Raw genomic sequence first — 18,143 nt, 5'->3', positions numbered from 1 at the left:
AATAAGAATAGTTTCTCATCTCTTATATCTTGCCTCCTGTCTAATCAAAGCATTTTCTAATTCAAATTGCATTAAGTGGTGCACATCAGATGAGTTCATCTAGTCATTGAATGAGAAAAGCATCCCACTGAGGGATGAGCTGAGGAATCACTTAAAGCTTTTAACTATCAAGCTGTTTTCATCCTATTTATTTTCCATGACATCAATTATCATTTTCACAAGATTGGTTTCTCAATAGTTTCTTTTCCTGGTGAGGTGACATAAAAAGGAAAAAAAAAAGTGATCTTCTTACTCAATTACATAAATCTCAATACCAAACCCCCATCACATTCCCAAACAATCATTCTATCTAAATTCACACATAAGTAATATTGTAAAATAGAGTATTCTATTGTGCAAAAGAGGATGTTAGAAGTTTTGCTTGCTTTATAAAAAAAAATACTGAGGCTTTTATACCTATATATAAACAAAGAAATTTATCATATTAGTGTAATAATTCATTGTTTGATCACCATTGTTCATTTGATGATTAGAAAACAAAACTTTTAGTATCTTTTTCTGCTTAATTCCTTGCAATTGGGCCATTTCTTGGTGGATTTTTTTTTCAAATTGATTTGAATAGCATTTAAAAAGCAATCTAAGGCAATTGGCTATTTATTTTGATTTATTAAAAACAGAAACTACATTTAAGAAAAATTCAATCCAATTTAAAATTGGAATCTGAAGCTCACAAACATTGTGCCACAGTTTACCCAGATATCCACAATTCAATGTCATGTACCTTGTGTTAGAAACTTTTCAATTACATTTAAAATGAAATAAAGAAATTAGATTTGGGTTCTGGACAAACTTAAAATTCCTATCATTTTTTAATGGCAAATCAACCCAGCCAGCCACAATAACCATAGTAATGGGTCTCAGGAATTTTTATTCATGTTATATGATATTGGTTTTCAAAAACTGGATATTTTCTCTTGAGAATCTGGAATTTTGATAACGAAACTGTTACATAGCCCTAGGACTAGGGCTGAGACATATAAATGTATAATAATCAATAATTCATCATGAATACCAGAGAGGCCGAGAATTATCTTTCTAGAGCAATGAATAAAGCTGATATTTGGAGAGAAACACAGACAAAATAAACAAAACAACAACAAAAACAAAACAAAAAAAACTCTACAACAAACCTGTACATGTACCCACTGAACCTAAAATACAAGTTGGAAAGAAAACAAATTAATGCAATGAGATATCATGAGATATCACCCCATACCTGTTAGTGAGAGGTGACAGTGCTGGCAAGTCCTCACAGCCCTTGCTCGGGCGCCTCCTCTGCCTGGGCTCCCACTTTGGCGGCACTTGAGGAGCCCTTCAGCCCACCGCTGCACTGTGGGGACCCTTTCTGGGCTGGCCAAGGCCGGAGCCGCCGGCTCCCTCAGCTTGCAGGGAGGTGTGGAGGGAGAGGCGCGAGCGGGAACCGGGGCTGCGCACTGCGCTTGCGGGCCAGCTGGAGTTCCGGGTGGGCGTGGGCTTGGCGGGCCCGCACTCGGAGCAGCCGGCCGGCCCTGCCGGCCCCCGCAATGAGGGGCTTAGCACGCGGGCCAGCGGCTGCGGAGGGTGTACTGGGTCTCCCAGCAGTGCCAGCCCACAGGCGCTGCGCTGGATTTCTCGCCAGGCCTTAGCTGCCTTCCTGTGGAGCAGGGCTCGGGACCTGCAGCCCGCCATACCTGAGCCTCCCATCCTCTCCGTGGGTTCCTGTGCGGCCCGAGCCTCCCGGATGAGCACCGCCCCCTGCTCCACCCGCCCAGTCCCATGGACCACCCAAGGGCTGAGGAGTGCGGGCGCAAAGCCAGTACTGGCAGGCAGCTCCACCTGACGCCCGGGTGCGGGATCCACTGGGTGAAACCAGCTGGGCTCCTGAGTCTGGTGGGACCTTGGAGAACCTTTATATCTAGCTCAGGGATTGTGGATACACCAATCGACACTCTGTATCTAGCTCAAAGTTTGTAAACACACCAATCAGCACCCTGTGTCTAGCTCAGGGTTTGTGAATGCACCAATCAACACTGTATCTAGCTACTCTGGTGGGGCCTTGGAGAACCTGTGTGTCCACACTCAGTATCTAGCTAATCTGGTGGGGACGTGGAGAACCTTTGTGTCTAGCTCAGGGATTGTAAAGGCACCAATCAGCGCCGTGTGAAAACAGACCACTGGGCTCTACCAATCAGCAGGATGTGGGTGGGGCCAGATAAGAGAATAAAAGCAGGCTGCCTGAGCCAGCAGTGGTAACCCGCTCAGTCCCCTTCCACACTGTGGAAGCTTTGTTCTTTCGCTCTTTGCAATAAATCTTTCTACTGCTCACTCTTTGGGCCCACGCTGCTTTTATGAGCTGTAACACTCACTGCGAAGGTCCGCAGCTTCACTCCTGAGCCCAGGAAGACCACGAGCCCACCAGGAGGAACGAACAACTCCAGACGTGCCACCTTAAAAGCTGTAATACTCACTGCGAAGGTCTGCAGCTTCACTCCTGAGCCAGCGAGACCACAATCCCATCAGAAGGAAGAAACCCCGAACACATCCGAACATCAGAAGGAACGAACAACTCCAGACGCGCGCCACCTTAAGAGCTGTAACACTCACCGCGAATGTCTGCAGCTTCACTCCTGAGCCAGAGAGACCACAAACCCACCAGAAGGAAGAAACTCCGAACACATCCGAACATCAGAAGGAACAAACTCCAGACGCGCCACCTTAAGAGCTGTAACACTCACCGCGAGGGTCCGCGGCTTCATTCTTGAAGTCGGTGAGACCAAGAACCCACCAATTCCGGACACATTTGGATGACTATTATCAAGAAAACAAGAGGTAACAAATGTTGACAAGGATGTGGAGAAAAAGGAGTTCTTGCACAAGGCTGGTGAGAATGTAAATTGGTACAGCCACTAGGGAAAACAGTAGAGAAACCTCAAAAAATCAAAAATAGAGCTATCATATGATCCAGCGATCCCACTTCTTAGCATATATCAAAAAGAATGGAAATGAGGCTCTTGAAGAGATAGCTGAACTCCCAAGTTTGTTGTAAGATTATTCATAATAGCCAAGATATGAAAATAACCTGTATGTCTATTGACAGATAAATTGATAAGAAAAAAAAACACTGCAGTATGTACATACAGTGGAATATTATTCAGCCTTTGAAAAGAAGGAAATCCTACCATAGGTGGCGGCATGAATGAACCTAGAGGACATTATTCTAAGGGAAATAAGCTAGTCACAAAGAAAAATAATCAATTCTTCCAGTAATACGACTATTTAAAATAGTCAAACTCACGGAAGCAGAGAGTAAAATGGAGACTATAGCGGCAAGGGCAAGGGAAAAATGGGGGTTTACGTTAGATTGGTATAAAGTTTCAGTTTGCAAGGTGAATAACTTCTAGACATCTCCTATACAAGGTGGTGCCTATGGATAACAATACTGTGTTGTGCACTCTAAAAAAACTCTTAAGAGTTAGATCTTATGGTAAGTGTTCTTACCACAATAAAAGGAAGGTCATGAGGAAACTTAGAAGTAATAGATATGTTTATTACTTTGATTGTAGTGATGATTTTATTGTTTATGCATATGCCCAAACTCATCAAATTGTTTACATTAAGTATGTGCAGGTGTGTGTGTGTGTGTGTGTCTGGGTGGGTAGGTGTAAATAACTTACATAAAGCCACAGTAGTGAAGACAGTGTGGTATTGGTATAAGCACAGACATACAGAACAATGGAACAGAATAAAATCCCTTCATAAATAAATTGAAAAAAAAAAAAGCTGACTGGGTGTGGTGGATCATGCTTGTAACTCCAGCACTTTGGGAGGGCGAGGCCAGTGGATCACCTGAAGTGGGGAGTTTGAGACTAGCCTGATCAACATGGAGAAATCCCGTCTCTACTAAAAATACAAAAATTAGCTGGGTGTGGTGGAGCTCATGCCTGTAGTCCCTGCTACTTGGGAGGCTGAGGCAGGAGAATTGCTTGAACCTCGGAGGTGGAGGCTGCAGTGAGCCCACATTGCACCACTGCACTCCAGCCTGGGCAACAAAAGCGAAACTCCGTCTCAAAGCAAAACAAAACAGGCCTTTTTTTTTTGTGAATGCCAAGAATAATTCAGGGACCTTATCAACATAGCTATTGAGCTTCTACAGGGAAAGGATTGCTATAGAACTTCCAGGTTTGTATGCCTACAGCACAGCAACAGACCACTGACAGTTGGGTTGCAGCAGATAAAGAGTTTAATAATCGCAAGGCACTGAGCAGTGAGGACACAGGAGGAATTCTCAAGCCTCAAATGTATTTCATCCAGGGGTTCTGGGTAAGAGATTTTAAGGGGATTTGTGGAGGGCAAGGGGTTGGAAAACTTGGGGTCATCGATTGGTGGGGGTAAAAAGGATGAAATCATCAGGATGTGGTAACCGCATTCCTCCATGAGTCAGCTTCTTACTGGGCCCTCCAGACTAGGTGGTGTCTGTTGGTATGCACAACCTAAAGAAAAAGCTTAAATAGAAGCTTATCATCTCACAATATCTTAGATTTTATCTGTAGAACAGAAAAATAACAAAGAGTCTTGTGACAAAGGCCACGTTACCCTTATCCTGCAGTAGTAAGTAGCAACCAGCTGCAAGGAAGTGGGCCAAAGGGTAAGATGGCTTCATTGATTGCTGCTGTAAGCCTACTTGGGTTTTATTTTTTCCTTAATTGACTTTGTAAAATTTTCACTGGAATAGTTTAAGGATCACTGGTTAAAATGCAAACAATATCTGTGTGCTTGTGTGTGTGTGTGTGCATCTGTGTGTGCTTCATTGATAGACTGACTGACTATTTGCATATGAGAAATTTTAAGGACTTGGTAAGAAAGCAAAGTTGCGCCCAGGCATGGTGGCTCACACCTGTGATCCCAGTACTTTGGGAGGCCAAGATGGGCAGATCACCTGAGGTCAGGTGTTCAAGATCAGCCTGACCAGAATGGAGAAACCTTGTCTCAACTAAAAATGCAAAATTAGCGGGGCATGGCAGCACATCCCTGTAATCCTAGCTATTCAGGAGGCTGAGGCAGGAGAATCACTTGAATCTGGGAGGCAGAGGTTGCAGTGAGCCAAGATGGCGACATTGCACTCCAGCCTGGGCAACAAGAGCGAAACTCTGTCTCAACCAATAAATAAATAAAGCAAAGTTGCTATCAAGAAAATTACAGATAAAAAGGAGAAATAGATATTACATATATTACATCACATTATGATGGAGACATTTATAAATGAGTTTATAATAATGTGTAAGCAGCATATAACTTACTGATTCACATTGGGAGGTGATAAGAGAAATTTGAATCAAGAAGAACTACTTTAAAGATAAAGAAGGCCAGGCGCGGTGGCTCAAGCCTGTAATCCCAGCACTTTGGGAGGTCGAGGCAGGCGGATCACGAGGTCAGGAGATCGAGACCATCCTGGCTAACACGGTGAAACCCCGTCTCTACTAAAAATACAGAAAAATTAGCCGGGCGTGGTGGCGGGCGCCTGTAGTCCCAGCTACTCTGGAGGCTGAGGCAGGAGAATGGCGTGAACCCGGGAGGTGGAGCTTGCAGTGAGCCCAGATCACGCCACAGCACTCCAGCCTGGGCGACAGAGAGAGACTCTGTCTCAAAAAAATAAATAAATAAATAAAGATCAAGAAAATTGAGTCACCAACTTAAAATAAGGAATTTGTATATAGTTTATTCAGTGTGATGTGATCATATTCAATATTCCATCTAGCGACCCAGCTAGTTGTTCATCAATTTCTCATCACTAAAACAAACAAAGAACAACCCTAGAAAGACTATTCTTTCTCTATTGTCTTAGCAACTTTGTTGAAAATCATTTGAGCATACATTTGAGGATTTCTGGGCTCTCTCCTTAATTCCATTGTTCTATGTGTTTGTCTTTCATGCCAGTACCATACTGTTTTCAATATGGTGGCTTACTTTTGAAATAAAGAAGTGTCAAATCTCCATCTTTGTTCTGTTTTTACAACGTGGTTTTGCTATTATGTCCCTTGAGATTCCATATGAATATTACGATGAGTTTTTCTATTTCTGCAAAAGCAAATGGTGGTGGGAAAATTAAATATCCACATGCAAAAGAATGAAGTTGGACTTTTCCTAACATCACACATAAAAGTTAACTTAAAAATAGTTTCATAATCTAAATGTAAGACCTAATATTATAAAACTCTAGAAGAAAACATAAGACAAAAGATTCACAGCATTGTATTTAACAGTGGCTTTTTGGATCTAGTACTAAAAGCATAGACAACAAATAAAAAAACAGGTAAGTTGGATGTCATTGAAATTTATAACTTTTATGCATCAAAGGCGATTATCAAGAATGAAAAACACAACTCACAAAATGGAAGAAAAATATTTTTAAATCACATATCTCATAAGGGATTAATAACTAGTATATATATTTTAAAAACTTCTACAATTCAACATCAAAAAATAACCAATCAACGCTTTAAAAATGAGCAAAAGGCTTGAATAGACTTTTTTTCAAAGACAGTATTCACAAGTGACCAATAAGGACATTAAAAGATATTCAACATTACTATTTATTAGTAAAATACAAAACAAAACCGTAATGAGATACCACTTTGCACCCATTAACATGGCTATTATAAAAAAAGAAAAAAAAACACAGTTAAAAAATAACAACTGTTTTGGAGTATGTGGAAAAATTAAAATTTGTATACATTGCTATGGGAAGGTAAAAATCGTGCAGTCACTGTGGAAACCAGTAAGGCTGTTCCTCAAAATATTAAACATAGACTTACCATATAACCAGCAATTTCACTTCTGGGCATATACTCCAAAGAATTGAAAGCAAGGACTCAAACAGATATTTGTACACCAATCTTCATAGCAGCATTATTTACAATAGCCAAGTGATACAAACAGCACAAATGTCCACCAATAAATAAAAAGGCAAAATGTGGTATATGTATAATAGAATATTATTCAGCCTTAAAATGAACTGAATTCTGATACATACTGAAATATGGATAAAACTTGATGGCACTATGCCAACTATGCAAGACAGAAAAGTACAAATGTTGTATGACCCTATTTACATGAGATACCTGAAATATTAAAATTCATAGAAACAAAGTAGAATAGTAGTTACAAGGGGTTGGGAAGGGGAATGGGGAGTTATTGGTTAAGGGATACCAAGTTTCAGTTTGAAATGATGAAAAAATTCTGGAGATAGATAATGGCGATGGTTGATGCAATGAAGATACAACAACGTGAATGTACTTAATGCCACTGAACTGTACGCTTAAAAAATGTCAAAATGGTAAATTTTATGTTACATATATTTTACAACAATAAAAACAATTTTTAAAAACTACCTGATTTAAGGTAGTCTCTTTCCAAGTTCCTTGAACTGAGAAATTTTGTCACTTTCCAAGTCCCCTCTCTTAAAAACATTTGTTAAACTCACAGAAATTATTTTATAATACGAAGCCCCATTTGCAATATACATGTAAGTGATTTACAAAAGAAAACACAAGTAGTATGAGGAAATAGGTGGTATTCTCTAGGTTGTGGCTTAAATTTTCTTATCTCTCCCTAGAAAAGTAAAAGTGGTCTTTAAGGGCTGCCCTCACTACATCGCTACAAAAAATAAATAAACAACTCTTGGGCAGGTGCCTAGACATCTTGCAAATTAAAAGAAAACACATTTTTAGGCCTTTCATGGATTTTTTTCCAGTAGTAAACATGAAGAGTATTATTTAAGACTGCTTATACTTGACAAAGACTTTATACTTGAAAGTCTGATCTTTGTTTAAATGCAAAGAAAAAAAATTCTTGACAAAGTTTCACTACTATTCAAAATCTGCTTGAATATAAAAACATATGCCATCGTTCCATGATTTTCCTGAGTGAATATACAATAATACTGAAAGAGAAGAAAATATATTTGAATTACACCGCCTCACAAAGTGATGTCCCAAAGTAGAATGAAATAATTTGTAGCAAAATGTGTTGTGGCTAGCTTAAAATAGTTTTATATTATAGAAATATATGAAAGGCATAAGTTTAAATAACAATCTTAAAAAGTTCAATTCATAATAGTGACCAATACATAAAATTTATAGCAAACTTAATGTGTTAGTACAAAGGAAATCAAGATAACTAGCATCTGGAATAAGAAATGTGTAAAGATTGTATAATTTTGATTACAGAATGCATGACTTATGTTCCATTATCCAGTCTTTTCTACTTCTATGTGGTGCTTTCAGTTTAGTCACACTGGATTTCTTTTAATACATTTAACTTACTTTCTCCATTGTGATTAATAGAAGTAAATCAAGACTTTTCATGTTCATTTGTTTTTCAGAGAAAAAAAGTAATGTAACATTTTTTCTAAATAATTTCCTAAATATGAATGTATTAATTATAATTTCATGACTATTGCCTATTTTTAAGAAATTAAATTTATATGCTGCAAGGATTACTTTCATCACTTAATGTTGAGTAAACATTCTATTAGGAGAATTGTTTATTCAGGCTTGTATATTTTCAAGTGATGTGTCTATCATTGTTTCAGTGTTTTGAATGTAAAATACATTGTTTGTTCTTATGGCTACTATTTTTTTTCCATGGAAATTTTAATGCTTATCTCTGGAAAAAAAGCTCTAAATTTGTTGACTAAAACATAAAATTAACCTAAAACACTGAAATCTGATTTTATTTATTATAGAATGTGAGTCTATCTATCTCTACATACAGACAAGACAAGACAATCTGCAAATATGATAGTTTGTGCAAGCAGTGAAATGGAAGTACAATGATGCATATTTGCCATCTGAATCAGTGATCTAATGACTCATACTTTGCTTTCCATTATGTAGTATCATCAAATGGTTTTATTTAGTTACTGATTGAATCACATTATATTAAAAAGGAGTACAGTAACCACTAGAAAAACCAATAGTGATGTTCCAGACCAAGCACTTTGTGAAATTTATAAATATTATCCACAAAAACAAAAAAGCTCAAACCACAAAGACATAATTAAAAGTTGTAATATTTGTTTAAGAAAGGGATGATTTACCTTTTTATTTGGAGTTGTATAAATCAAGTCACAATATGGATTATAAATACACCCCCAAATAAAGCAGAAACAATAGCAAATTTATTTAAACAAAACACATTAATGGATTTTACTGTGAAGGATAATAGCATGACTTTAGTGCATGAGGATTGATACTCTTTTTACATCAGTGTGGAAATCTTGATGAATTTATGTACAAATTAACATTTGGCCTAGATTTATTATGGATTCCAGGCAGATTATTTTACCAAATTAAAAACTATGACTTTTAATGATGACTAGAGAAGTAATACTTGCATGCAAATCCATCTAACATTCAAAGAGAACATCTGAGATTTAAAAAGCTATGCAGTTTTGATTCAATATTGAAGTAAATTTTAGAAACTTTAGTATGAACAAAATTCCTCACGTAATTTTCTAGCAATCAATGAGAAGAATTGGCAGGAACTGCAGATTATGTATTTCCATTCTAAATTGGAGTGAATGTCAAGGCAAACTTGAAAAAAAAAAGGTTATGGTTTTGTGTTTGTATATTTGCTTGTTTTTAATTAGGGCTATGTGAAAATACGCTTCTATGATACTAAGAATGTCAGAAAATATTACTTCTATAATTATAATAGCTTTAACAAAGGAATGCCATGAAAAATTTCTAATGTCCTTAATAGTCATGAATTCACAAGCATAACATCACCATATTTTATATACAGAATGATCATTTTAAAAAAAAATTTAGGATAACAGGATCATTAAGATAATAATTGCATTTATATTGTGAAATATTCAATTCTTTCAGGAAAATGTCAGAAAACACATAGGTACCTTTTGAAGAATAAAAAGACCACTCTTCTACTCAATATCAAAGTTAAAAAGTGATAAAATAACTTTGAAGGCTTCACAATTTCATTTCTCCCAAGGCCTAAAGATTCCACTGTTCCATCTTCTAGTTCATTAATTCTTGCTTAGGACACGGATAATCTTGCTTAGTTTTGTAAAAACTGCAGTGAAAGCCAACTGTTACACTTTTTATTGTTATTTTATTATTTTTAAGTATTTTTATTGTTCATAGATTCCTTGCATATAATCTTAAGCTTTGAACAGGTAATTATATTTATTTTATTATCTTTGTCTAATTATATAATTATATGAAGTAGCTGTGTATTTTCTTTTTTTTTTTGGTTTTGGTTTGGTTTGGTTGTTTATGCAACTCATGTTGCATTTTTGCTCTCTGTAAATAGATATTTTGACTATAACTTTGTTGTTTTCCTTAAAAATAGATTTTAGGGCTTTTTCATGACCTTTAGTAGAACTGGGTTCCTTTGAGATGACATGCACGCCAAGCACCTGAATGTACCTTGCAAGATTTCCGAGTCCTAATTTTTGACTTCTTGACCTCATACAAGTAGTGAATTTTGGCTGCAAAGCTGCATTATAAGGAATGTATGAATATAAATTCTCAGTTATGTTTTTCACATGTCTGTTTATTACCCTTCTTCATATTTGACATTCCAACTGATAGCAAGTTACAAAGGAATTAATATTCCATGTGGTACCCAAGGAGTATATTTCACATTCCCACTTAACATTCAGAGTTCTGGCTTAGGTTTTGAGGGATTCCTTTGATACCCCACTGTGGGTGGTCTGTGCGTGGGCCTTGTCCCTTCCCTGTGGTGCTTTAAATAATTGACTCCAAGTTCACAGGGTCTGGGAGACCTCAGATGAAACCTGGCTGCAGGAAAATACTTTTATTCCCTGACTCATCTCTCCACTCAAGTCTCTGACCTGAAATCATCTGACATTATTATTATATAACTAATGATTTTAAGGCAATATATTTTATATTTTATCCAGAACTATTAGTTTTTTCAGTACAGGTACCAATCCGAGTGCTATCCAGTCATATTAGGAGAAACATCTGTTCAGATATTTTTGTCTGTTTTAAGACTGGTAATGTTTAAAATAATGTAATCAATGTTAATTTTATTATTATCTACCAGCAAATTATTTTCTTTATTCGTTATAGAATTTAAGACTATTATTATTAGTGAGCACTATTACTACCATATTTAAACACTGACAAACTATTCTCCAAAGATAATGGAATCCAAGGGTATATAAGGAAATCAACATACATCAGCTTGCCATGTTAAAACATGAAAACATCCACGTACTATGCCTTGGCATGTACTATGCCTCTGAGTTTGGTGTGCGATTTAATCTTAATCTATAGGAAGGACTAAATCTTTGGTGCATATTTTATTCCCCAAACCAAATAATTTCTGCTATTCCTAGATAATCATAATTCTTTTATGATTTTTAATTTACTAGAGATAAAGAATAAGAAAAAACTTTGTTGATTTAAAGCCCAAGCCATCGATCATGGAGCAAGCCATTGAAGCTTAGGTAGAAGGCTAAGTATTATAATAAAATAATAATATTTTAAAATGATATATTATGTTTTACTCTCATTGTTAATATTTTTGAGGGTTTAATGATGTAATTTATATTTGTGAAGCACTGATGATCCTGAAAATTTGAAAACCTTCCTCTAAAAAAACATGTACATTCTTTTTCTGGATGGGTGATTCATGATGTAAGCAAACACCCACGTGTTTATGTGTTCAGTCTTATACTCTACTGACTTTTGATCCATTAATTTAATTTTTAGATTAAATTCAACTTTCTCTATTCATATATGTGAAATACATAATAAATTTTATTTATCTATATAGTGGAAAAGGTGTATCTTAGTTATTTCAAATCAGGATTAACTGAATGTATCAGGAGCCTTCATAACTTACCACAGAAGATGGTACTTCATCAATAGTGTTTACTTAAAAGTCTTTGACTTCTAGGAAGCTGACTGGTTCAGGGGTTTATTAGTCTGCTGATAATGTCAGAACAATTTTTCACGTTCACTTAGAGTGGAAGCTATTCAGAAAAGATGCTTGCTGGGATTTGAACATAATGGATTTTTCTAATTCACTCCCACACTTGCCACCCACATATTTTCTTTCTGTTATTTCACAGATGAAATTAGAGCCACAGTCAAGAGTTTATAATTAAAGTGACATTGTTATTGTGTTTATATTATACCCAAAACAATGATCAAAGATTAACTAAAGGTCAAGACACAATGTGTTAGAAAACAAGCAAACACACACACACACACACACGCTAAACTAGCAATTAAGGTTAGCAGCATATAATTGGAAAAATTCATTCTTGGTGATGGGAGAATCTACTACAACTGAATGTGAAAATGAAAGGTGATGGTGACAGAAATTAATTTTGTTCATATTATGAGCATTTATAGCAGACAGAGCACCAGGCAAGATCATAGAGTGGCAAAAATTGAAAGCACAAAAGACTTATTAAGACCATCAGGTTCATCTCACACTCAGTAAAAGCTTGCTTATAGTAAGAATCATGAGGGAGGCTGAGGCAGGAGAATGGCGCGAACCTGGGAGGCGGAGCTTGCAGTGAGCCGAGATTGCGCCACTGCACTCCAGCCTGGGCAACAGAGCAAGACTCTGTCTCAAAACAAAAAATAAATAAAAAATAATGATGAATGGTTCTTAGTCTTCCCTACTTTTGAAATATTTTGAGAAGCAAGACATTTCTTCTTTCTATTTCAATTCAGTACAGTCCCAGGCTAACACAAACATGCCCAATGTGTGTACCTGGAGCTCCACAAAAAATTATTCATCAAACATAGCCAATTCTGCCTTTTCTGTTCTTTTGGATAGCTTTTCTCACTGTCAAAATGGTCTCTATGTAGTTTCTAGAATATTTTCTCCAATTCTTCTAGGTCATAACAAAGGCCATGAAGCATTTCCTCATCTCTATAATTTTTTTTTTTTTGCTTTTTAAAAATTTTTATACTTTTTTATTTTGAATTAATACTAGACTTAGAAAAAGGTTGCAAAAATAGTAAAGATACCTCCCTTATATATTTCCTCCATTTTCTCTAATGTTAATGTCTTAACCATAGCACACTTGTCAAAAGTAGGAAATTAATATTGTTACAATATTATTTTTTAAACTACAGAGTTTATTGAAATGCTGTCAGGTTTTCCACTATTGTCCTCATGTTGAATACCTGTACCTAGTTATGTGTGAGTGGATTTCCTGAAAGTAAGTATAGCTAGAGATATTTATCTGGGAGTCATAAACATATAGAGTAATTAAAGCCATGATTTTGGAGGAGATCTCCTAGAAAGTGAATGTAAATACAAAATGAGTTATCAAAATACTGATCGCTAAAGTCATCTATCATTTATAAACTGGGAAGATGAGACTTTATCAAATAGACTGAATGGGTCTATCTGGTGAGTTTTGAAGTAAACCAAGTAGGATGTCACTGAGGATGAATGAAAAAGGGTGTGTGTGTGTGTGTGTGTGTGTGTGTATGTGTGTGTGTGTGTGTGTGTGTGTATGTATGTGTGTGTATCAGGTATAGAGAAAAACATTGATGATGCAAGAAAAAAAAATTTACTAATTGTGAGAAAGAGTCCTTGAGTAAAAAATATGGGATTTGATTTTGTGTTTACAAAACATAGCCGGGCACGGTAGTTCACACCTGTAAACCCAGCACTTTGGGAGGCCAAGGTGTGTGGATCAGTCGAGGTCAGGAATTCCAGGCCAGCCTGGCCAACATGGTGAAACCCTGCCTCTACTAAAAATACAAAAATTAGCCAGGCCCCACGTGGTGGGTGCCCGTATCCCAGCTACTCCGGAGGCTAAGGCAGGAGAATTACTTGAACCCAGGAGGCAGAGGTTGCAGTGAGCCAAGATCATGCCACTGTACTCCAACCTGGGTGACAGAGTGAGACTCAAGAAAAAAAAAAAAAGGTGGAGTGTTCAATCATTTAACTAGAAGAAAAATCTATGTTTATGGGTACAGACCTAGGTAGGAGGTGGGTAATAGAGTCCCAGCTACTCGGGAGGCTGAGGCAGGAGAATGGCGTGAACCCGGGAGGCGGAGCTTGCAGTAAGCAGAGATCACGCCACTGCACTCCAGCACTCCAGCCTGGGCCACAGAGCGAGACTCTGTCTCAAAGAAAAAAGAAACAAAAAACAAACAAAAAGCAAGATTACCAGATGAGAGTGAGGACTTGGGAAATGGGTCCAAAATAAGTGCCACATAACATAAGCAGTTTTAAGGATCAGAGGCTCAACACACCGAAGGTCATTTCTTACCAACAAGTTGTCCAGATAGTCTTCTTTAAGCTAATCTATTGGGTGGATCTCTTCCAAATGGTCCTTAGATTCAGCCTCTGTCCAAAATGTGGCTTCATAGATTTCATCGTGGAGCTTTGTCCAGGCTGCAGGAAAGATCAATAGCGAAAGTGTGAACAAGAAACACAAATTCTTAATCAAAAAGTGACTCATCGCCTGTACTCACATTTCATTATCTAAAACAGGTCACTTGTCTCCACCTAACTGTGACAAGGCCAATAAATATAGTTCAGTTCTATAACCAGGAGGAGGAAATGACTTTCATAAGTACATAGCTCATTTCTGCTACAGTAGGGTTCAAGGTTTGAGGAGAAAAACGGATGTAACATGTTAATTTAAGTCATTAGGAAAATAGAAATTATTAGCTATAGGGAAGTTGCCGAGTAGTACAAAAGTCTCTGTTGAGGTTGGTAGTTTTAAAGTGGGAACATTTAATATGGTTTGATATTAGTTCTTAAAGTTGTGATCATGGTTTTAAAGTTAGAGTAGTCAGTAATATGACTACTGTGGTAATGTTTCTGCCTGTAAGAAACAGGAAGTGAGTTGGATTTAGCCACATTAAATTTTTACCTGGAAGCCTCAAGAGAGAGAAGCAAGAAACTTGAGGGAATAGCAGATGGGTAATTATAAAATAAATTATAACATCCAAAACCAATAGAGAAGAATGTAAGGACAAAACCGCAGTGACTTTGAAAAGTTTGTAGGGTCAACAGATTTATGGTCCCAGAGATATTTAAAGCAAAACTAAAACAAAAATTATTGCAGTCAGGGACCAGAGGGAATGCGGTAGACACACAGGATTTGTGCGTTAATGAAGTGCTTGTAATGGGTATGACAATGAGAGGTGAGTTAAAGGAGAAGAGCATCAGAGAGGAAGACACTGAAAGTGTTCCCTATGTGAACATCAAAATAATAATTAATTATGGCAGGAGAAATAGAGGGAGTGGCAATGCTTCAGGGGCTAAAATCTTCCAGTTTTGACAGGGAGGGCATGGGGTCTGTGAATTGACATATGATTTTCAGAGGAACTGAATGTTTCGTAGAGTAGAGAGGGTGTATGAACATGACAGAGAAGGATGAGGAAGACATTTGCCTCCAGGCAAAGTGATATGCTTGAAAGCAAAAACAACCATCACTAGATGACTGCATGGAAAGCAGTCTTGGGGCACAGTAGTAATTTTGTTTAAAATAAGAGGATAAATCAACACTGCAAATAAGGAATTTTCTTGATGAAATAGTATGGATTTCAATGGATTTCACAAAGATTCTTGATTGTACAGAGGTGTGACATTGGGTCAGGTAAGGCAATTTTCAGTTTTATTCCAGGATAAGAGTCTTGTTAATGAGGGATAACATTTAGGAAAGTAATTAATTTCAGCAGCTTTGAGCAGTTAGCTGTTATTTTATCTGTTTTCCCAACTATCCCTTGAGCACAATCCCTTTGGATACGTGGGGGTTTAATCTCACAAAGTCATAGACACACACACACACACACACACAAAATCATAAAAGTAATATGATGTGGTATGTAAATCATATGTAGCATCAACATATTTGAGAAGCCAGAATATAAACCAATAAAAATGGCCTTAATGCATTATTAAGGCCAAAATGTTTTAATAAAGAGAAAAATTAGCTTATATAAGCATTCGAGGTTTTTTTGTGTTTTTGTCAGTAGTCTTATCCTGAAGGAAGAAAAATTATTATCTAAGTCAATTGATTCCTTTTCTCATAATTATAATAATCAGCAGAGCAGTTAGAAATACTTGAGAATCCTCCTAGTGATATAAAACTTCAGAAACTATAATATTCATCTTATTAAATTTACTAACAAGTCTCCAAAGAGAAACAGCTATGGTTTTAATAAATGAAGGCCTAGTATCATATATAGGGAATGCATATCACAGACTTAATTAATGTTTATGCTAATTGGTCTTTACTAGTGGGATATTAAATCTTGTATGATAATTAGATAAAAATATTAATAATAAAAATATAAATATTTCATTAAGATTATTAAGATTGAAATCATACAATACTTATAGATTGGTGTTGTAGGCTTTACTGATAGTAATCACGGCCAGTTCTTTGTCATTTCCAACTATGGTTGGTTGTGCTAAATGCTTGTTTTGAAAATGCAAATTTGTTCCAACTTGATTGACGTAGTAGGAACTATTTGAGCAAAATGAAGTTTTTGCATTTGCTTATGTGCAAACTCTTCCTGAGAAACATTAGGTGCACACATAAAACTCTACCCAGATGAATGAATACAAGTAGGAATTATGCAAACTGCATACTCTTCAAATATCTGCTACCTACTTCCATTAGTGGTACAGGTTAAAACTTGAAATGGTCTGAATATTTGTGCCAGTCCAAACCTCATATATTAAAATCCTGATGCCCAAGGTAATCATATTAGAATTGAGGGTCCTTGGGAGTTGATTACTTCATGAGGGAAAGAGCCTTCAGGCTGAGATGACCGCCTTTATAAAAAAGGCCCCAGAAAAACCCTCACCCTTTCCTTCCACTATGTGAGGACACCACGAGGAGGTGCTATTTGTGAAACAGAAAGTGAGCTTTCACTAGATACTGAATCAGCTGAAACCTTAATCTTGGACCTTCTAGACTCCAGAACTGTGATAAATACATTTTGGTTGTTTATAAGCCACCTAGTTTATGGTATTTTGTTATAGCAGCCCAAAAGGACTAAGACAGTCCTATTTCATATAACCCTCTTTCCACCCCCTACAAGATGCTATTATTCTGACCCACACATCTGCAAGTAAACCTTAGATCTGTTTCAAGGTAAAATTCCATTATTCTTGTAGTATTTATGTGTTTTTTAACCGTAAAATTACATTATTATTTTTAATAGTACCTACATTTTTTATTTTTTTATCAGGTGTCAATTATGAAGTTTTTGAGAGCTTGTTTTCCTAACCCCATTTCTTTACATAAACCCTGTGGTTTGTATTTCATAATTTTACATAGTGTGGTAATTTTAAGGAAGAACTAACTATACTGGAAATTTCCACTTTTCAACCTCCTTTCAGTAATTTGGGCAGTATTATGTAATACATTTTGGCTAATGGGCTGTGGACAGAAGTAACATGTAACTTCTAGGACAAAGTATAAGATCACAGGCACACAACCTTCCAATTGTCTCTGATCCTGCTTCATTAGTGTGGGAGGACTAGTGTTCCAGATGGTGCAGCAATAAGAGGGTGGAACCCCTGTCAACTAGATCATTGCATCTGTGCATGAAAGACACTTTCTTTTAAAAATATTTGAGAACATAATCAGATTTTATATGAAAGAAAAATAAACATTTATAGTGTTAAACCACTGAGATCGTGAAATTGTCTCCTACTGAAGCATAGCATAGTATTTTGACTTGTATAGGAGGGAAAACCATAATCCATGAATTTGGGGTGTAGAGTGTTTCACCATACATCGATGTATGGATTTTTAATATTCATCTTTATTAATTTTGCTTTGAATGCATACACGGTGCTCTGTATGCAAAATGTTCTGCAGTTTTTACTAAATACATCATAGTAAATATTGTGACTTCTCATCACTCCCTGCCCTCACACTGTACAACTTCTTACCCTTAGAGCCATAAAATGAGAGTCAGGTCAACTGTCTTATGTGACTATTTCAGTATCTCATGTGTGAAGGATGAGAAGAAAAGGATTTTACTTTGCTTATGAAGAAATGGAGGCAGCTGTCCCTCTTTTCTCCAGAAACAGTCTACTCCTTACTCTGG

The 18,143-nt window shown here is 36.6% G+C and overlaps 1 long non-coding RNA gene across 2 annotated transcripts in view; it reads right to left on the bottom strand.

Annotated features, from left to right (window-relative positions):
- LOC131382485 (uncharacterized) overlaps positions 1–18,143 on the bottom strand; it is a 123,153-nt gene that overhangs the window by 59,330 nt on the left and 45,680 nt on the right. For both annotated transcript variants that reach the window (XR_009212005.1, XR_009212004.1), the window contains exon 2: positions 14,336–14,460. This is a non-coding gene — a long non-coding RNA (uncharacterized LOC131382485). The remainder of the gene's footprint in view (positions 1–14,335; positions 14,461–18,143) is intronic.

The sequence above is a fragment of the Hylobates moloch genome, unplaced genomic scaffold (genome assembly GCF_009828535.3).
Source record: "Hylobates moloch isolate HMO894 unplaced genomic scaffold, HMol_V3 SCAFFOLD_30, whole genome shotgun sequence".
Lineage (NCBI taxonomy): Eukaryota > Metazoa > Chordata > Mammalia > Primates > Hylobatidae > Hylobates > Hylobates moloch.
The sequence above is the reverse complement of the archived record's forward strand: the minus strand, read 5'-3'. Positions and strand labels throughout refer to the sequence as shown.